Genomic DNA, 10,513 nt, shown 5'->3' with positions numbered 1-10,513 from the left:
CCTCTTCTAACCTAGAATAATGTGGTCTGGGCTTTCCAGGGGTTTTGTTCAATTTCTCTCAGGGTTAGCCCAATATAGTTATACCTAGTTGATCACCATGGTTTTACACTGCTTAGACTGCAATATATAATTCACTTGTGGGTTATATTTCCAGTCCCAGAACAGAGAGGAGCAATGGTCTAGGATCAGAAAGTCTTACCACTCTCTGTCATGGGGTCTTGGGCAAATTATTTTGCCTTTTGAAGCCTATGAAAAAGGAATAATAGTAACTAACCATACAGGATTATTGTTTAGAGAAAAAAGAATATGTAAGGCTCTGGAACACGATAGGCATTCTGCAAATGGCAGATTGCTGTTTCCCCTGGAGGCTGGAAATTCTGATAATGTATTTACTTAACCTATAGGCTCTGGGCTGCTCAGACTTCAGCAGAAATATTAACAGTGGAGCTCTTCCCCACTGGTGGGGCAGGGAGGGATGCCTCTGATCGAATGGGCTCTTCTGCGTTGTAGATCTGGATGTGATTCTGTGTGGGAAATTCAGGTTGCAGGTGCCAAGGGGAGGAAGAGGAGGGATGTGTGTGAACTCTTACGAAGAGCCTTGAGGGCTCTCTGACAGAGTCTTCCATAAAATCCCACTTCAAAAACTCCCCAGGGACCAAAAACCTCTTGCTTTGATAGTCGCTGTGATTGTCCTGGGCCCAGCAAGGGCTTTGTGAGTCCACTGCTGTACCCCTTGGGCAGAAACACTCAGACATCCTTGAGCAACAACCTCACCTGTTTTTCCACAAAGCACTATCTCCCAATTCCACTGAGATGGTGTGAATGTTCATTAAAGCACTTCACCAGCATACAGAGAAAAAGGAAATCAAATTGAAAGATAATTGATGAGCAACACTTTTCAGTGTTTGAAAATATGCCAGCACATCTAGCAGAAGCCACTTTGGTTGTTATGGATTTTTTGTTATTGTTGTCATTTTGGTATGATAGCCACCTGTAGTCATTAACTCTCCCTGTTTCTAGCACTGGGTCTCAAACATCTGCTGCTGTCGTCAAAATGTCCCTCAACAGACTTAAACTTTAGGTCCTTGAAATGGGAATTTCATCTCCCATTGTTGGAATTACGCATATGTCTTCTTCAGCCTGCAGTCTGGTGATTCTCAACTTCAGCTCTGTGCTCCTATAGCAGTTTGCGCCGCTCTGCTCATCCTCGTAACTGGGCTTTTGTTTTTAGGCATTCCCATGAGTGTCTTATCCCTCCTGCTGGACTTCAGGCTCACTTAGGGCAAATATGAAGCTTCCTGCAGTTTTATGTCTCATTCTGAACCTAGCAGAATGGGGGGCTCAGTAAATGCTTCTTGAATATATTTTGCATGCAGTTCTGTAGAAATAATAATACTGGACAGTTGACAGATAGGAAAAAGGGAGGAAAGGGAAGAAACTAAAAGAAATCACTTTGGTTGTTTCTTTCAATGAAATTATTCCTAGAGTCATACATTGGTCTTAAGTCCTAAATTACTGCAGCAAGTCGAATTATTCATACTTATGATAAAGTGTGAAAACTCTACACTGATATATATTGGAGGTTTTTTTCTTCCGCTCTAAACGTAGGTTCTCAAAATAAAGGATGCTAGATTTTATTTTCCCTGCAAATGGTTTATTCTGGAAATCCTTTTCTCCTAAGCACAACTCTGGGTATTTACAGCTGCTGCAGTTTATTGGTCTCACTTAAGTAAATTATCCTGAGAGATCACAATATTGCATCTCAGAGGTTTTAAAGATATTAACATTCTAGTATGACACTTTTTTTTTAACTGGAAAGAAACTGATGTAATTTGACCTAAAACTATGAAAATGTGATCTTCCATTCACACCAAACAGAGGCTTCATATCTCATGGACCACATTTCCTGTAAATGTTCTACGTGTGTTCTAAAGGATGTGTTTTTCATGGTCCCTAAGTGAAACTTAAGTCACGTGCACTCAAAAATGTTTTGCTTTCCAGAATTTCCTGAAGGCTTAAAGAAATTTACAAGTTATGAATCACAATATGAATATAATTTACCACCTAGGTGGCAGTTATTTTGAGTAAAAAAAAGTTTTTATTTTGTATAGATACAGATATATTATTCTTATAAATGATGAAATTATATATTGTGTTAATTATAAAAAGAAATGTAGAAAATGAGACATAAAGAAAACTGCTTAAGTTAGTCTATATGTACTCAGGGGGATCCCCTGGCAGGCTGGAGTCACTGTCTTGGTCTATATACTGACTTTCTCCAGGTTTAACACAGACAATTTCTAAAAAGAAACCAGATGAAACTCGGGAAACCAAAATGTATTGGTTTTTCTTAATTTATGACATAAGTGACCAGGACATCATCTGCAGTAGCTGAGGACAGTGCTGCCCAAAGTCCCTTGTGCTGCCTTTCCAGATAGCCCTCCTGGCACGGACGCTGAGCTCAGAAACACAAAGTCTTTCTAATGTCAGGTCATTAGAAATAGAAGATGAAGGAGATTTGCAACATTTCTTTGCTGCAGGCTCAGGATTGCTGACAATGTCCAGTCTATCAGAGAACAGAAAATAAATGATATAAAGTAATTTTCATGAGCATTGCCTTTTGAGCTCATTTACCTCATGATAGAAGCCAGGGAATGAATGTGAGTATGTGTCAGTGTGTCGGTGTTGTGAGTGTGTGTGATGTATATATGTGTGGTTTACATGTTGTATGTGTGCATGTGGTGCTAGTGGGTGTGTTCTGTGCCATATTTGAGTGTATATGTACATATATGTATATGTGAGACATGTGTGAATGTCTATGTGTGGTACATATATATGTGCCTGTGATGTGTATTTGTGTGTACATATGTGTGTTTGTTGTGTATGTGTATGCATGTGTACATGTGTGTGTTTGGAGTATGTGGTATATGTGCATTTACATGCTGTGTGTGGGTGTGCAGTGTATTATGTGAGTTTTGTGCATGGTATGTATGTGTGCACAGGGTTATCTATAAATATGTTTTTGTTGAAAGAAAAGTCCCTCCAAATTTTATCCCTTTCAATCCATGCTCCTCTTTGCTTCAGGGTTATCTTTCTAAAGCGCAAAGCTGAGTTGAGCTTATCCCTGCTCAAGAAAAAAAAAAAAAAGGAAAGAAAAAGAAAAGAAAAATATGGCTCCCCAGAGCCTAGAGAGGGCAATCGAAGGAAGGCCTTTCTCAGCCTGGCCACAAGGTGCTTTTCCAGCTCTCCTTAGACAGAGGGAATGATAATAGTACCTTTTCTCCTTCAAGAATGAGGATGTCACTGTGAAGATGAAACAAGTTAATATATAGAATGAACTTAGGACTGTGTTGGGGCAGCGAGTGAGTGCATGTAAGACTCAGTGATTATTTGTCTCCATGCATACTAGCCTCCATGTGTACATTTTTCCCTTTGGAATGCCTTTTCCTCTCCTACACATGTGAAATACCTTTGGGAATCAGCAGTGTTAAAGGAGTCTATGTATGGGAACACTATAGTGGAGCAGTCCCCTCCACTTTGGATTCCTTTGGCATTTTTTTTTCTGGATGCATACACCCAATTATCTGCCTTGTGTTATCCTTACCTTAGTGCATGTCTAGATTGCATCAATTATTTTTCTTTCCCTCCTTTGACTAGTACAGTGTTATGTTCATGATACACCCTCAAAAATATTTGTGGAATAAGCCAATAATGAGAATGAAAGAGGAATCAGAAAGGGAATCATGAGTTTCTAGGGTCAGCCTAAAAGCCATTACTGTAAGAATATATAACGATATTGATAAACATTCAAAGAGCTGCCTTTAAAAGTTTCACAGCTTAAAGAGACCCTGAAATCTTTGGAAGGCAAAAAAGACTTTTAAGAACATACTTTAATTTGTTTTCATCCCCATTTCTTTTGTTGTCATGTGGTGAAGAAGGCTGATTCTCAGGGTCATAGCAAATTGATTTTGTGCTGTGCACTTAAAAACTGAAGTGGGTTCTTAGAGTTTTGTTCACTGTTATTGCTCCTAAGGATTCTCATGCTGATCATTGATTTAATTATTTTTCGGTAATAGCTTTTTGAACTACAACAAAAAATTATTTTAGCAAAAATATTAGCCCTGTGGATAATTGTTAAGGGACTTTTTTGGGTGTTGTAAATATATGTGTAGAAATACTATAAATCATATGATTTTCAAACATCAAATTTGTGGAGTGCAATAAATATGGTATGTTTCTGGTAGTTATATTTTTAAGTGCCTTTAAAGGTCTTTTTATAATCTGTTATGCAAATGTTCATGATCTGTAGTTGTAGTCAAAATGTGGATGGTAAGAGGGAATGTGTGTAAAATGTTATATTTTATCATTTTCTTATTTGTATACCTCTCTTTGAGTGTTTCAAAACTGCCATTTCTTAATTTTTCTCATTGTACTGAAAAGGGCTTTCACACTGCCTGTTCTAACAGTTTACAGCAGAATCCAACAATCACCTTTGTAAATTTCAGAACTGGTACATAAACTCCAGAGGGACCAATCTTTAGCAGCCGGAATTGATCACTAGGAGATTGATTTTATGAATTGGTATTCAAAGTGTTTCTTGCCTTAATAAAATGTAGCCTCTTCATCCACCTGAATAGGGTTCTATAATCCACCATTTTCTCAGATTCTTCAGCTGTTTTTTCAAATAGAATTCTTCTGGGAGGCTGTGTCCAAGCATCTTACACAACAGTAATAAATGGACTGTTTGCCCTTTGCTGTGGTTTTAGTCAGCACCTTGGAGAGTAGAGGTTAAACCTTAAAAAAAGGAAGTGATGGAAAATAAAAAGGGAAATTTCACAAGGTGATAAAAAAATCATTCCAATTATAAGTGGGTGATATATACAAATGCTCCATTGATGAAATGACTTTCCTCAGTGTGTGTAAATTAAAGAATCCTTGGACCCAAACCCTTTAAATACCCCCAAATAAGACTCCTGCCACACCAGGAAGTCAATTATCTCCATGGCAACCAAAACAAATAGTGAATATTGCCTTAGCAGACAAGGTGGATAAAAGGTGCATCTAAAATTAATTTATGTCTTGGGATTGGACGCTTGAGATGAGAGAACTGGTCCATAAAGTACCCAAAAGGAGCTATTAAAAGAGAAACAAAATAAGTCCCTTGTTGAGTTCCCAAGAGAGCTGTGGCTGAAGCATATAAATCCTTTTTGCTCTGCCTTTAAGTGGGAAAGTTGTCAATATGTCCCCATTTACATGGCTGCTTTGATGATGGCCCCTGTAAATCTCAGGCCTGCCAAAGAATGTTTATTAAGAAGTGCCTTCAGGAGTGATCTCTTAATCCATCCTCTAGTACAGTGGGGATATTTTTTATTATTATATACATCAATTCTGAGATGCAGAGATGCTCCCAAAGATTAAAGTTCAGAAGATTTTGAGTCTATAAAAATCTTGCATTAAAAAAATAGGAAGAAAGAAAAAAGTTCTTTCACAAATACATAGAATCCTCAGAAGCAAACGTGGAGCTGTAAATTTTTCATTAAGTGCAGAAATTATAAACACTAATTAAACCACTGTTTGGAAAATAACTCCAAATATTGAAAGGAACTTTTCAGGGGGAAAAGTGTCTCTGCATTTCTGTGCCTGGAGCTGTGGCTCTTGAAGTCAGGGGAACTCAGGTGGGTACCCGCTTAGTGGGGAGTCCATTTCTTACCCTAAGCATGGACATGAAGGCTGAACAGGATGCTGACCCCAACCCCTCCCTGTTAGGGCAGAGCTGTTCTTCCCAGACTGGAATCACACTTAATGCTTAACCTGACTCAACCTTCCTCTTTGTAGTAGATTTCATCCCGTCCCACCCCTCTACCATTTCTCTAAGATCACAGTTTCCTCTTTTACATGCAACTTTCAATCAATCCCAGAGTGCAGCTGTTTCTTTCTTCCTGAGACTTCTTGCCAATTTCCCTTCCTTTCTATCCACACTTATTATTGCACAACTGGATGACTATAATAGTCCCCTAATTTACTCTGCCATCTTCTTGCCCTCCCCAGTCCTATCTTTCCTATACACTGGTTGGATTCATTCAGAAGATCATTTTATTATTCACTCATTTCTAAAAAATGTAATGACTTCCTGCTGGCTGTAGAATAAAACTCAAATTCCTCTATGTGGCATTAATGGTTTCCCACCAGCTGACCTTAATCTGTATTCTAACATATCTTCCCACTAATTGCTTCCACAAATCCATTGTTCTAATCATTATCATTTACTACAAATGCCTTATACTTTCCTGAGTGTCCTTACTTGTGCAATTCTTGTTACTAACTGGAATAGCCTCCCGCATGGGCATTTATTTCTTCCTCCCCAACACAAAGAGCAGGTCTCATGCATCCTCTTAAAAGCCAACTTTTGTTTTATATCCCTGAACACTTTCCAACCTCCCAGTCTTCATGATCTCATTTTCCTCTGAACTCCAGTAGTACTTAATACCTGTGGTAGGCAGAATAACCTACAAAGATGTCCATACACTAATCCCTGGAATCCATGATGTGTGACCTTATGGGGCAATAGGAATTTGGCAGGTGTAACTAAAGTTACAGACCTTAAAATAGGGAGGGTATCCTGGATCACCTAATCTTATTACCTGTAATAAGATTGATAAGGGCTTAATCTTATCACATGATCCCTTATAAGAAAAGAACTTTCTCTGGCTGCAGTAAGAGAGATGGGGCAGAAGAGTAGTCAGGTGAGATGCAGCAGAAGGAAAAGTTAGATATAAGTGTGAGGACAATTTCATATACTGTTGCTGGCTTTGAGATATAGGGGCCCACATGGAAGGACTGGAGAGAGGCTTCTAGGAGCTAAGTGACTCCAGGCTGACAGCCATCAAGAGAATGAAACTTCAGTCCTTCAGCTGCAAGAAACTGAATTCCTCCGACAGCCCAGATGAACTAGGAAACAGATTCTTTCCAGAACTTCCCAGTAAGAGCCCAGTCTTCCAAGTACTAACCAGGCCTGACCCTGCTTAGCTTTTGAGATCAAATGAGATTGGGTGCATTCAGGGTGCTATGGCCATAGACAACATATAGAATGAGAGAAAATATTTGCAAATGGTGTGACAGACAAGGGATTAATCTCCAGATTATACAAATAGCTCATAGAGTTCAATATTAAAAAAATAAATAACTCAATCAAAAACTGGGCAGAAGACCTTAATAGATATTTCTCCAAAGAAGACAAACAGATGGCCAACAGGCATGTGACAAGATGTTCAACATTGCTAATTATTAGAGAAATGCAAATCAAAACTACAGTGAGGTATCACCTCACACCAGTCAGAATGGCCATCAACAAAAAGTCTACAAATAACAAATGCTGGAGAGGGTGTGGAGAAATAGGAACCCTCTTACACTGTTGGTAGGAATGTGAATTGGTACAGTCCCTATGGAGAACAGTATGGAGGTTCCTTAAAAAACTAAAAAAACAGAGCTATCATATGATCCTGCAATCCCATTCCTAGGCATATATCCAGAGAAAACCATAATTCGGAAATATACATGCACCCCAATGTTTATTGAATCACTTTTTACAATAGCCAAAACATGGAAGCAACCTAAATGTCCATTGACAGATGAATAGACAAAGAAGATGTGATATGTATATACAATGGAATATTACTCACCCATAAAGAAGAATGAAATAATGCCATTTGCAGCAACATAGATGGATCTAGAGACAATCACACTAAGTGAAGTAAGCCAGACAAAGACAAATATCATATGATATCACTCATATGTGGAATCTAAAAAAAAAATACAAATGAATAAATCCATAGACATAGAAAACAAACTTATGGTTACCAAAGGGAAAGGGGTAAGGAATAAATTAGGCATTTGGGATTAACATATACACACTACTGTATATAAAATAGATAACCAACAAGGACCTATTATATAGCACAGAAAACTATACTTAATATTTTGTAATAACCTAAAAGGAAAAGAATCTGGAAAAGAATATATAATTGAATCACTTTGTTGTACACACCTGAAACTAACACATCATTGTAAATCAACTATATGTCAATTAACAAAAAAAAAGAACTTAAAAAAAATAGAGGGCTTCCCTGGTGGTGCAGTGGTTGAGAGTCCGCCTGCCGATGCAGGGGACATGGGTTTGTGCCCCGGTCCGGGAAGATCCCACGTGCCGCGGAGCGGCTGGCCCCGTGAGCCATGGCCGCTGAGCCTGCACGTCGGAACCTGTGCTCTGCAACGGGAGAGGCCACACAGTGAGAGGCCCGCATACCATAAAAAAAAAAAAAAAAAAAAAATAGAGCCCAGCCTTTATTTTGGTTTTGTGAAACCTGGAGCAGAGAAACCAGCCAAGGCAACCCAAGCTTCTGACCTACACTACTGTGAAATAATACATTTGTATTGTTTAAAGCCAATATCTTTGTGGCAATGTGTTATGTCAGCAATAGAAAATTACTGCAGTACCCTAACAGCATTTCACAAACTGTGGTGTTCAAGAGAATGGGATTTAGATTTGACTGCTTGGGCCTGCATTCTGTTTCAATGCCTTCAAACTGCATGACCTTGGTCAAGTTACTTAACCTTTTAGGTACTAAGGTTTCATCATGTCTACTAATAAAATCTATTATCACTCAAAATAATTCATAGGATTATAATGAATACTAAGATAGATGATACATATAAAGGCATTAGAAACTTGCCTCACACATACCAGTAAAATAATGCTATGTCTGGTGGCAATTTATACTTATGATTTCTGCAACTAGATTCTAAGTTCCTGAGATAGAGAGAAGTGATGGATTAAAAATGATCACCAACACTTCACAGCTCTTCCCACAAAGAGATGAAGCCTCTTTTTCCTCATCACTTACATCTGAGTGGGTCTTTTTCTCCTTTTGTACAGAAGAGCATAATAGGCTTGATGCTGTGGAAGTCTCAAGGAGACTGCAGATTTTGGTTTTGCTCTTGCTTCTTTGAAATGCTCTGCCATCACGTGAAGAAGCCCAGGATGAAGGATCAAGTGGAGAGAGGCCCAGCCATCTCCGTTACTTTAGACATTCCCACTTAGACTGCAAGCCATCAGAGCACCCAGTGCCAGCCAAGCCACCAGCCTACTGCAGCCCCAGAGTCCACTTGAGATCAGCAGAACTGCCTGGTCAGCCCACCAAGGGGGGAAAGTGGCGGGGGTGGCGGTGGTGGTGGGATGAATTGGGAGATTGGGATTGACATAGATACACTAATATGTATAAAGTGGATAACTAATAAGAACCTGCTGTATATAAAAGAAATAAAATAAAATTCAAAAAAAATCCTGAAATATAATAAATTGTTGTCTTAACCTGCTCAGATTCATTTTTTGTTTTGTTTTGTTTTTTTTGGCAGCAATACATAGCTGATGCTGGAGGTTACCTTAAATTTCTTTGCATTTGCCCCATTAGCCTCCTTAGAACTTAGCCCAGCATCTTGTATATTATAAACACTCAAGTGTTTGTTAATGCAATTAGTACCTGCTTTTTTCTTGATCTTTTAAAATATTCAACTTATTGAATTTTATTTAATTGTTTATTAAGTTAAAAGTTTTAGTTTACTCTGGTTATAAAGAAGCCTGACCACATATTTGCAAACTAGTTTCATAATTTGAATAAAAATAGACTTATCTTTAAACTGTGTAGACAGGGTAAGGCAAGTAAGAAAGGTATCCCTGACTATAATAACTGGATAAATGTGTGAGTTGCATATCTTTGATTTATGCTGATTTTGCATAAGTCATATAACTTCTTGGGCCTCAGTTAGCTTGTCTAAGCTGGGAGGCCTGGATCAGAGAATCTCTACCATATTTTCCAAACATTCTATTTATAGACCTGGCTTAGATAGTTGTGGCCATAGGGGCAAGAACTGCTGAGTTCATTCCAAGTTTAAAGTAGTTGTCAAAGAGGAGAAACTGTTGCCTTTGGGGTAGAAGCCAAGACCCAGTGGTCACCAGTTTCTGATACGTTTTGTCGTTTGTTGGGAAGGAAATTAATTGGTGATCCTTGTCTAGCTCCCTCCACCTACATCATAAAATACATCACAATTGGCAGGTGGCTGGCAGCCTCAGCAGGGAGAAGAGAACACGGAATGATTTTAAGAATGAATGGGCCTCGGAAGGAAGGCTTTGCTCCTGCAGATTCCAGTGCCTCATAGCCGACCTGCTACTGCTTTCCCCTGGGTACTGGGTCAGAAATGATGAGTTGCTTTGACCTTCAGGAAGGATTGGATGTAGTCATTCTTTAAGCTATCCTACTGGAGGTGTCCTGCAAGGTTGGACATACGAGGTTCAAAAGAGGGATCTGGGCTGGAGATACAGATGAAAGGAGTCATTATCATACAGAAGAGATGGATCCCATGTCACATTTACCATGTAGTACTGCAGTCTCAAGCTCTTTTATATTAAAAAGAGCTGCCAACCAAGGAGCCTCAATTTATTTGAACCACATTCAAAGGA

The sequence above is a fragment of the Phocoena phocoena genome, chromosome 18 (genome assembly GCF_963924675.1).
Source record: "Phocoena phocoena chromosome 18, mPhoPho1.1, whole genome shotgun sequence".
Classification (NCBI taxonomy): domain Eukaryota; kingdom Metazoa; phylum Chordata; class Mammalia; order Artiodactyla; family Phocoenidae; genus Phocoena; species Phocoena phocoena.
This window is presented reverse-complemented; position numbering follows the sequence as displayed.